This window comes from Lepeophtheirus salmonis, chromosome 6 (genome assembly GCF_016086655.4).
Source record: "Lepeophtheirus salmonis chromosome 6, UVic_Lsal_1.4, whole genome shotgun sequence".
Classification (NCBI taxonomy): domain Eukaryota; kingdom Metazoa; phylum Arthropoda; class Copepoda; order Siphonostomatoida; family Caligidae; genus Lepeophtheirus; species Lepeophtheirus salmonis.
Window position 1 is genome coordinate 9,013,559 of NC_052136.2, and position 12,850 is coordinate 9,026,408.

The following is a 12,850-nucleotide window of genomic DNA, read 5'->3' on the forward strand; positions in this document are numbered from 1 at the left end:
GAACTTTCTAAAAGTAAGTTATCAAATACAACATTATAAACTAAGGTATATCAATTATATATATATATATATATACATCAAGGAATACTAAAAGGAAGGACTGGAGACAGAATTGAGACACTGCTTACAGCGGTTCTCAAATTCAACTCATATATTATTTCACTTCATTGATTTGTTTGTTATCCACGGTCGCTGTTTGAAATAAACAAAGATGTAGTGTAATTTCCTTTCAGCCGTTTTAGTTAATTTCCATGAGTTTTTAGATTAATTGCAGTACACCATCAAGGATAATCCAAGAAGTTCAATGCTAAAACTTTCAGGGGAGATGAGTGTCTCAAAGGCCACATTTGAAATATTTGGACCTCATATATTAGAAGGAAATGTCAGCTATTTACTGAATCGGCCTAATTCCAGGAGTGGTACCGATCTAATGTAGCGGATTTCTGGTTATACAACTTTTGGTCCCCATCATTTCCTGACTCTACTCCCCTAGATTATGAGCCCTAGTAGAGCCCTTGCCAACCCTCAATCGTACGCCAACCCTCTTAAAGCTGATGTTAAGGAACAATGGGCAGCCATGCTGGACGACTATGTTATGAGGTGCGTTCCTTCAAGGGCAGAATTAATGCCATGGTTGAGGCAGAAGGTGGACAATTTGCCAAATTGATTAGTTATGGGGTTTTCGACATTGTTCTTGCTTTCGAGTTCGATATTTGATGGTATTGAACTCATCCTTGTATCTTCATCTTAAATTATTGATCTTATCTACGTCTCTGTAATGAAGAACTAAGCAGCTAGATTATCATTTTTGTGTCCTAAAATAACAAGCTCCAGATCGATTCCTATGTACCATTCGTTATTTCAATACAAATTGTCAATGCCCTTTTTAATAATAACTAGCGTGTATCTAAATTTGATCAGTTATTTTAAAGTTTAATTAGTTTGTCGAAATTTGTAGCCCCCTTGGGGACTTAAAAAGCCCACACATTGACGAAAACAAAAGTTCATTAAAATAATAAAATCTTTAGTTTTCAATCATATAAGTTATTATATTCTTTATCACTATAAATAATGAATAAGTTTTAAGAGTCTAAGGAAAAGTGTCGTTTTTCATCATTTTTTAGCCTAAAAATGGAAATATGTCGTGTTCAGAACAAGGTAAAGAATCAATAAAAATACCTTTATATCAGTTTTATTAATCGTACTTTTAATTGGGTGTTAGTCTTAATAATTCGGAACGAATTATTATAATCTCAGATTATTCTTATAACTGAAGATCCTAATAAAAGTTGAGATCATTTTTGGATTCTACCAACAAAGTTTAATTCTACTTTTGGCTTTAATTTATTGGTAGAAATTTTGTGTTCGTTAGTGTTATTTTAAGGATTTATTACATAAAACTTGCAAATTTAATTTGAACATATTAACATGACTCCAGCCAAGTATTTCTTTGCCAAATTTCTGAATAATTATTTACTCCGTGAACCAGTATATATGCACAGATTATATAAATATTGAGATCTGGATAATTTGCTCAAAATAGTCACTGTGATTAATGAAGCGAAAAATCTAAAATCAAATACACATTATTTATTTAAACAATATGGAACAAAATCATAGATCATAAGATGTTTTTCTTTTTTGCAAGCACTCCCTTCCTGTCTATTGTTACTTATTTGGTCACACAATTTACATTATGTACATCGTAAATACATCACCAGCGGCAATTAAGCAACGTGCCACTTCCAAAAAGTTCCCATGAAAAGGGATAGTTTAGAGGGAGGTCCGGATAAGTTAAAAAGCAAATCTTATATGTACAATGTACATATATTAAAGTGACTATAATATCCTCCTTTCCTCTCAGACATACCCTTTTTTACATCCTGTCCGAGGGCTTTTTATAAATTCATAAAATTATAAGTTTTATGGTGGATGAATGGTGCATGTTCAAAATAGACTTTATTGAGGTATAAATTTTAAATTAATGAAATAACAAAATACAAAATATATTTTGTAAAAAGAAAAAAAACTCAAATATATCTTGAAAAATAATTAGTAAAAAAAGAAAAATCAATAAAACTTTTTAGTTTTCCTTTAATTGGTCAAATTGTCTGATTAAGTATAAGTAATCCATCTTACCTAGTAATTGTCTTTGAAGTCAATTTACATAAAGTATATTTCCTTATTTAGGAACTATCAGGGCACAAACCCATGCACATTGAGTTCAAAAGAATAGTTTCTCCCGAGCGCGTTGTCAATTGAGCTACGTCGTTTCATAATGATACTTTATTTAGTGATGAATTCATATATTAATCTAACTATATAAAAAAGTCTACAATTTTCTGGAATATATATAATTACATTTTGCCCAAAATATTATTTGAAAAGCTATACTAAACTAGTACTTGTTATTTGTTGATATGATCGAAACTCTAAATATTCGATTAATGATTAATCTCATCTCCAGTTGTTTTTTTCATTTGCACATAGTAGTTACTTATAAATGAAAAAATTATCCATTCCATCAATTTCGGTGCTTGGTCTTTTCTTTTACAAGGGAGATTATCTAAAAAGAAGAAATATGATTAGTACTAATGGGGCTGAGATGTTAGTTACTATACAAAATGGCAACCTAAATTAATTTCATTTATCCTTTGTTCCGTTGTGATTATATAGAAATAGCTTTTTGAAATAATTTTCTATTTGGCAAATAAATATTTTCTATAATTACGTACATTATTTGATAAATAATTAATTAAGATAGTCTAATTGCCTTAATTATTGAGTTCGTGTCAAGGTCCTTGTTTATTTCTTTATTCCTCTCCTTCCTTGTCATAGCTGATATAAAGAAACGTCACGACAGTTATGCTGCTCTCCTCCAAAACATTCTTCAAGTTGTCTGTGTTAACATGTTGATTTTTTTTTTTTTTAATTTTCCCAAAATACTCACAATTTTCATCACTAATCTAGGAACTCTTTATACCTTTTCTTTTTCACAAATGAGTCATATTTTAATCTTAACAATTATTTTGACTAAAATTTCCTTGTTTTGAATTAATAAAATTTTAAATATAAAATATATTTATCTCCAAAGGATTACAATTTAAATACAAATTATGTTCTAACAACCGTAAGTTTATAAAGTGTACATATAGTGTGAAAAAGACTCAAGATTGATGGAAAAAATAAAAAATAAAATGATGTTGATAGACTCTCATGTATCTCGAATTCTATGACTCAATGCTCAAAAGTTTGAACTCGACCGAATTGGATAATATATCGCAAATCCAACACTATTATTTATTTATTTCAAAATATTAACCCACTCCTCCCTAAGCCAAGTGTCCTCTTTTTTTGAAAATTCAAATATGGTCAGCCTAACATATTATATGAAGATACAAATGTTTTATATAATTTGATCATTGATATGTATCATGATATGAAAGTTAATCTATTTTCTTTCGAACTGACCACATGATATTATGATTTAGCATGATTACAATTACTTCTCAGGATATTAATTGAGGGATATGAATATATATTATCCATTCATATTAAAATTTCCCGTTAAGTGTAGCAGGATATAATATAATATAATCTAACTATGTAGATAATATTTATTTAACTAGACCACAAGTTCTTCATATTTTTTCCTTCAATAAAGTTATCAATCATAAAACAGATATTTTCTGTTATTTTTATTGGATCTACATATCTGTGTACATCTTTATGACGAAAATTCGTATGCATAGTCTGCTTTGGTCTACAAAAATAAAAATAAAAACATTTCACTTTGATTGGTGGGGCGTTTGAAAATTCCTGGATATTATTTATATGAATATTTTTTTTGTTATTGAAAAATTATCCTCGTGAAGGATACAATCCTCTTAATAACATCATGTTCAAACATGTACCCTCTTGGATTTCTCAACACTATTATTAAGACACATTTACTCAATACTAAAGAGAAAGACAAATTGTCGTATATGTACATGATGACATTCAAAGACTTCATTAGGAAGACATTTCTTGAGAAAAGGGGCTTATTCAAGGTACACATATGTATCTATTGTCATTTCAATTTCTTCAATTTTTTGTTAATTGAAGTCAGCTGTTATGACCAATACCATTATGACCACCAATATCAGAATGTGGACAAGACACATTTTCTTGATGAGTTTTTGTGGTTCGTTTAATTTTAGTAATTGTTCATATTTATACGTATCATATTTCACACGACGATTTAATATGTGCAACATCAACATATGGGCCATTATTTCATGCGGGTGACAAACTATATATGATATATATATTTTTTTTTCTTCAATGTACAGTATACTCTTGGATTACGAGTAACATCTGTCAATTAGTAAGTAACTTTAACAAGAAAGTTATCATCTAATTACTTAAGAGTCTAGGACCAATTTTTTGGAGAGTCGATTAAATCGGATTATTTTAGACAGTTTTAGACTTATTTTCTCATAATCACGTCATTAGTTAACTAACATACTAATGCACTATGTGTCGATTTTTTTGTTTATTTTCATCTTATATTTAGTTTTAAACTCTGATTGGTATAATTCGAGTTATTAAGCTGTAAACAATTATTGAGCAATGATTGCGAAGAATTGGCTAACTACATACCAATTAATTTTGGGTCTATTTATTTGTTTATTTTTGGAAGACAAAGAAGGTAACCATGGTTCAAATAGGTTTTTATATCATAATAAAAAGTATCAATTTGATAGAATCCAGAAGAATTTCCTTAATAGACCATCAATGTTAGGATTACAACTTTAAAATATTTAACTTAATCGGCCATTCGTAGGACAAAATCAATATTCCTGTTATACAATACAAAGGTAATTATTTAATTACATTAAAAACTGCATATACAAGTCAAAGTATCACTCAAGCAAAAATGAAAAAGGCACTAAATATCTTCACTCTTTTAAATCATTCTTAAAACTTATGTTAATTCTTTTCCATATCTTTAAACTTTTGAAAAAACAAACTCTGTACTGAAAGTTACAAAATCACCACTAAAGAGAAAAATGAACCGAAAACCAGGGGATCACATTTGTACATACATATAAACAAACGTATTTAACTAATGTTAAAAGTTAAAAACAGATCTTCACTTTTTGACACATTAAGTTTAAATTTGAAAATAATTATTGACTTTTATACAAATTATAAAAGAATATTACGTAATATTTCTCCTTCACATAGATTATTGGTCAATTGGGGCAAAGTGACCGATTATTGGCGATATTACTATAAATCACTAATAACTAACATCTAGTAGTTATAGTTTTATTAACTTAATTCAATTTATAAATATAAAGTACTTTGCTTTTATATTATGTAGCGAAAAGGATGCCTTGTAAAGTAGTCATTAAAATATGCAACTTTTTTAAGGAACAATAGGAGTAACTCATTAGGGACTGAAACAAAGTACTCGTTATCAATCATGTTGAAAAGAAACCCTCCGTGCTGTGAAAAAAACCTCGCAATTCGAAGACGGCCTGGCCATAAGTATAGATATAATATGCATGCATTCTACGACAATTTAAAATACAATACACTATGCATGTTTTGTCCAAATAAATTGTGTGTAGCATTTTACATAATATGTTGCAAGTGCTGATTTCTCTTTCACGGATCAGATGAATTAATATGTATGTACAATATATATTTGTTGTTTTGAGCCTTCTTGAGCATGTGTTTTGCATATTTACCTACATATAACATTATATGTAGGTATAAAATGAATTCAAGGTTACCATCATGCATGGCCGTCATCGTGATCCATTTGTTATATGTTTGTTTGTTTGTTTGTATGTAACTATATGTATTATTCATCGTCAGCTTCAAAAATAAATAACAAGTAAACAACAGACAAACTACTTACTTTGTAGATAATAATTATTTGTATGTAGTCCTCATTCAAAAAATGAAGAAGAAAAAAAGGAAGCCCCAAATGGTATTATCTATTCACGAACTTGTGGAGTGATTAGGGGAAGGAAGAAGATATCGTGACGTAAGCATGATAAGATATCGTTTTGTTTTGATTTCTTTCTTCCTCCTCCCCTTTCGTTTTTTAAGCCAAATTCCTTGACTCTTTGTCTCAGGGGACATTCCAGGCATAGTCAGGTGCAAAGGATTGTGTATCACAAGGTACACCTAATACTTTTTAAGTATGTATGTACCTTTGTTTGAAATTACTTGTGAGTACCTACATATTTATGGGTAAGGGCTGGTGACATATGTATTCGAGGAAATTTACAGCAGTACATGAATGTTCCTCATGAGTTGACTTACTTAAATGTACATAGGTATAAATAGTAATATATCTGTTTGCGATATTTCGTTTTAATAGCCACCCTTTTCAATTTTGATCAACTACATATATGTATATTTGATTGGTTCTTGAAAACGCAAACTTAATGACAGTTGTTTTTTGTTTGTTTTTTCTATGATAAAATAATTCCATTTTTTTATTTATTTGGGAGAGACCGGGGACAGTTGAAACACTTTTTGCTTTTGACACAAACACTTGGAGTTGGTTTGACTTGGGGGTATTACATACATAGGCAACATACCCAGCAAATGTCTGCTGGAGCATCCGCAGAATGATATTTTGAGGTGGCTTGGAATTCTAAAATTAAATTAAAAAGTTTTGCAAAAAATTTGAAAAATTAAATTTTTTGAAAATAAAATTCAATTACTACAATTTTTCGAAAAAAATCACATACTAAATTTTTTCAAAAATCCGTAGTTATTATCAAAAAAGTAAATTTTTTAAAAAAAAAATCTAAAAATCCATAGCTATTCACAGAAAATAAATTTTTGGGAAAAAATTTCGAAAACTATATATTTTTTGAACAAAAAAAAAATTAAAAATTCACAGCCAGTCGCAAAAAATTACATTTTTTGGAATAAAAATTCCAATCTCCAATTTTTGAATTTTTTTTCATAAATTCACAGCTATTCAAGGAAAATTAAATTTAAAAAAAATTTAAAATATTAAATTTTCTAGTAAAAAGAAAAAAATGCTTAATTTAGGGTGGGTACAGCCCCTCCAGCTCATCTCTTGCATATGCTTCTGAGAGGTCATTGTAGTTATTAGTTTTTTTCACAAATTCTATTTTCATGCAACCCATCAAATGTTAGACTTTGTTATAAATTAAGAAAAATAGGAATATTTTTTGAGGAATAAATAATATGCCTTTACAAGGTGTGGAATTATGAACTTTCAATGTACTTATTATAGCAGATTAAGATATAATAAGGTTTATATTATAGATCGTAGATAAGATAAATTAATTTTACAGGCATTTCAGAGCTCTACCTTGCTCAACATATACGATTATTATGGAGAAAAAATGTATATTATATAATAAAAAAGATTAAACAATACAAGGAAACCGTATCCACTAGCTGCAAATTTAATATTACTAAGTTAATTGTCATTTCTGGATTTTTAAACGGATTAATTCGAATTATATATATAAATACTTATTTTTTTGATTTTGTTGATGAATATAAAAAAATTTCAAACACTCGATAGATTGCAAAACCTCCGCTGAAAGTCAAATGGAGAAATGCACAGGAATGGGCTGGAGGTGTTGTAGTCCCCTCCTAAATTAAGGAAGTTTTTCTTTTCACAAGAATTAAATATTTGAAATTTAATTCTTGAAATAATTTTCTAAAAAATATAAATTTTTCTATGGATTTTTGCAGTTTTTTTGTTCAAAAAGTTTAATATTAAAAATGGGGTCTTAAAAATATAATTTTTTGAGAATATCTATGGATTTTGGAAAAATTTTTATAAAGAAATTAACATTTGAATTTGTTTTTGAAAAATGTAATTTATCAATTTTTTTTTTTCAAAAATTTCTAAAAAGCATGCCCCCCCCCTCCTGCAATATAATCTTGCGGCCGCCCAGATGTATTTTAATTTATTCCAAAGTTATGGTCAATTATGCTTTTTTAAACGTTTTGTGTTACCCTGAGCTTATATAATTTAATGGCCTCTTACTGTGACTTCGCATCAAGTTTGATTAAATCCCATTATAACTTTTGGCGTAATCCTGGTGACTAACAAATACAAAACCATAACCTTCGTTCAACTTCGCTGGTAGAGGTAAAACAACTGTTTTTTACACAAGAAAATGACAACAAAGTTTCGTTATAAAGACTCTCCGACCCAATATCCCCAAATCGTGTTTTATTTCTAGAAAATAGAAGGGCAATTGCCCCTTCCCTCCTCTATGCGCTTCAATTCCTACAACTGTGATTTCTTTCTAATAAATAGTCTCCATTTTCAATCAAAAGGAAATCTGGAATTGGTAGCAAGTTTTTGTTGTAATTAAACGGGTACATCTACCATTCAGCTTCTTTATAGTTTGTAATACATGTAAATTAGTTTTTTTTAAAGCTATCTATTTTGGATGTAAAAAATTTCTCCCTAACGAATATTGCTCGTCAACCAAGGTTTCACTGTTCACATAAATATTTCCTCCCCAAATCAATTTTGTAATATTGACTTTTCCCTATAAATCAAAACATTTTCAAAGGTACAAAAATATATATGTTTAAAAAATAGGAAAAACTTAAAACAACATCTGTTGCATGAATCTACTTATAACTACATTTGACTTGCATCCTTTTTAAATGTCAAAGACACGTAGTGAGGGCATTCATGACAAATGACGTGTACAAAAAACAACAAAAAAAAAAGGCACGATGCAACAATCAATGTTTTATGTACATATTGTATAAACAAAACACTTTCAGAATCAAAAATTGCTTTCATTTGGTCTTCACTTAATCCTCCTATTTTGATAGCCCATACATATCTATCTATACTTAGCCATGGGTAGTTCTGTGTCGAGTTTCATTGGATATTCACCTGCTGTGTTTTAATATTAAAAATAAAAAAATAAATAATGTACCTGTTTGAAAACAACTAGAAAATTTATTAAAAAATGTAATGAATTACGAGATTCTTATCCATGTTGTATATACTCATATTAGAATCTCGGAGGAATTATTATTATTATTATTGAAAGAATGTCTGGCAGAAATCAAGGAGCACACTTTTCTTGTCCATTGCATTTTAAGCGTTTGTACATAGTGCTAGACAAATTCACTTTACATAGAAGGTGGTTCAGAATTAGAGTACCATCAACCGAATAAAATTAATCATTATTCTGGTGACGATAACAATATTTTCGTACCGGAATCGGTATTAATGTAAATATCGTTATTGAAGTACTTTTCGTAAAATTATATTTTAAAAATGTTGTAAGAGGCTATTTACATACGCTTATTTGCTTGGGGTGGGTTTTAGCTAAGAAATTTGTGGACTTTATTTAAAAAAATAATATTTGTATTCATGTTTTTTTTATAAAGAACTTTTTTGTTTAGAGAAGGAAGAGTTAGAAATTTAAGGGATTAAGTTATCGGCAGACCAATTTTTTATGATGTTAAACCGTTGAAAGTACTTAGTTTCAATACTAATTTAGTATAGCTGTGTTTTAAATACGTCAAACCTGGATATAATCATAAATAGTATCAAACATTACTCACATATTATGATTTATATTTGAATATTTATTAAAACTTTTTTACAAGTTTAATATTACATTGTCATACTACAATTGACAAATATATCCTTCAAATTGTTTGCCTTTGTTCTGAAAACATTATGGAGACGCCTGCCTACTCACTGACTTGCCGCAAGTATGCACATTGTATTCTGAAATTTGCCCATGTGGCCTCCACAGCTGCCCTCTAGGAGTCCTTGTTGACAGTGGAAACTTCATTGGGTTCCTTCTTGACCATACCTTATATAAATTTAATGATATTAAAGATAATAGAACTCTAATTATATATCACCTTGTATTATAGGAGTTTGGTATTTATAAAATATCAAAATGGATTTAATTAAGTTAAGAAATTGTATGTTTTTTTTTTGTTAGTATAAATAAATTTTATTAAAGATCCAAAAAATTAATGCAGTCATACCTCGGATTGCGAGAGGACAACTAAGTCGGGGAGGGCTTATGAGAGTGCACATATCAATTTAGATAGCATATGAATAACACATTTTTTGAATTTGTAGGTAGTGTTGTCACGATACAGGGACGTCAGAACAATTTTCTGAAGGGTATTCGTATTAAGGGTAGTTTTTTTATTAGAGGTGCGCCCGCCGCTGAGAGAAGAGGCTACAACGAATAAAAGTGGAGATTTCAGCGGGAGGAGCTAGATCAGAAATTTGATTACGTCCATTTTCAAATTTTACCTACCTCAGAAATCAATCTGGTAGTGTTCCATCATTGACAGGACCAAGGTTTATATGAAATAATGGAGCTGTATCTGCATGTTGAGCTATCAAAATATCATAGAAACATTTTAAATGCGTCAGTACTCCTGCATGACTATAATACGGGTATACCGTCGTAGTTTACTCGCTTTAATTATACCAAAAAGGCGTTACACTTCAGCTTATTTTGATTAGGTGCGTTGATAACATTAATTTAATTCTCATCGAATGCATTTCAAGGAAAAAAGTTGAACATTCAATAAGAGCACATTTACTTTATGGGATATTACTCGTAATCCAAGGTATGACTGATTTAGTAGTTTTTATAATCAAGATTGGTGGTACATTCTTTAGAAATCCTACAAATTTGTTGGATTTAGTAAATCTTTTAATATTTTAAACAATTAAATTTATACCTCGGATCAGTGGTAGTCTAGCAGAAGGGGCCAATCTTTCAGGGGCACCATATTCTAAGAGGCGAAAAAATTAGCCACTCAATAGAAAAATATATCAAATTTTTTAGTTATAGGCGTATATGAAGGTAATTCCATTCAGAACCCGCTCTAATTTTTTGCATAATCATAGAGTATGAAAAGGTTAAAACTCTAAGAAAAAATTGAAAAAGTCGAATTGGCAGCTTGGCTGAGGCGCCATTTTTAACCTTTCTCAATAATGTTTTCCTAGTACTTTTTACACAAGTGCTATATTTTAATAATAATTTGATTAAATCATTTGCTCTTGTAAGAATTTTGAAGTAAAATTGAAATTGTTTGAATATGAGCAAAGTTCCGTTGAATTTTGAGGATCCTTCAAAAAAGTCCCAAATGGGCCCTCGTGCGCACATAAGTCTAAAATTTCAGTTATAGTGTTTTCTTTTGTTAGGCTAAACAACAGGACCATAGACGAAAATTCAGACTTTTATCAAAAAAAAAAAAAAAGATTTATATATGTTTTGCTCAATTAGTAAATTGTACTTGTATATTCGTACAAGTTTGTATTTCTTCGTTTTAAAATGCTTAATTTAATTATCAAACCAACCATTTGCACTAACACCTATTATTAATTGACACAATCATTTCCTTTTGATCTATTCAAATCTCGAATTTATAATTTATTTATGAATAATATAACTATTTGAACTGTATAATATGACAGAGAATAGATATTTCTTGACCCTTCCATGTATGAATTTTAATTTGTAGGATTACTTTTTTTAATTGTATTAACTTCTTAAATTTATTCCATAGGACTTAAAATTAGAAGGCTCTTTCATTTTGACATATTTGTTACGTAGATGACTAATTGTCATCAAAATAGACAAAAATTACATACTTAATGTTACGAATATCCATGGAATATTTAATTATTCTATTATAATCATTACAAGTCCCACTCTATATTACTCCTTTAAAATTATTCATGTCATGTTTAGATTGTTGCTTATAAAATTTGCTAATATAAGTTACACAATATAAAATACACTAAAAAAATCAATTTGAATAAAATTAAGAACGTCAAGGGACGCCAAATTTTATAAATCTGGTGAAGTCTATGGCGACCATATTTACACCTGCCCCTTCTCTTGTGAAAAATAGAGTCAGACGGACACGGGCTCAGATTGATGATGAGCAAGAACTGACCCTACACCAAGTGTCCCAATTTAATATGAATGATGTCTTGGATTAATACAATTTTTTTTTACTTCAGTAACTCCAAAAAGGTCGTGCCATCTTCTCTAAGTGAGAACTATTGAAGAGCTTCTTGTGACTTAAACACGTAGATACATCACTTGACATTACTGAATGGTAGTAAACTTCTTTATTTTAAAGAGCTAGAGCTGATTTAGAAGCATTTTGGTAGTTTGATAATCCAAGAAATGACTCTGTATAAAGTTAATTATCATGGATTTTTTTTTATTGTAGTGCAACTATCATAGGGTCAAAGAAATACCATTTTAAAATGTAGAAGAAGTCCTTTGTTTTAATATCCATCTCTTATCTTTAAAATGACATTTATTTTCGTCACCTAGTGGACATAAGATTTGTAGAGACTGATATATATATATGTATATATTTCGCTTATCTTGTCACTGACTATTTATTTGTATGTCAGTCATATTTGATTTTGCAAAATGTGTTTTTTTTCTTTTCTTTTTTTAATTGTTGTTTCAATCACTGACGAGCTATATAAAATGACATTTCTTAATCGATATGGATCTATACAAAGACCCTGAAAACATTAACTCTTATTAATTAAGGGTTTATGGGTTAATAGATATATAAAAGAGGGACAGTTGCATGTAATCTCAGTATTGACGCATTTGTAACGGTACTGAACTAGATAAATCGATGTTAGCGATTATAGTGTCTTTAAAATATTGAATTGCCGATGATTTAATTCCCGAAATTTTGAGGTAGGCTCCTTCCCTCCCCAAAAAGATGTCATTTGAAAAAAATATTATTGAAAATTGTTTTTTGTAAAAAAAAGTAGGTTTTGTGTTTCAAAATTTCCAAAAAA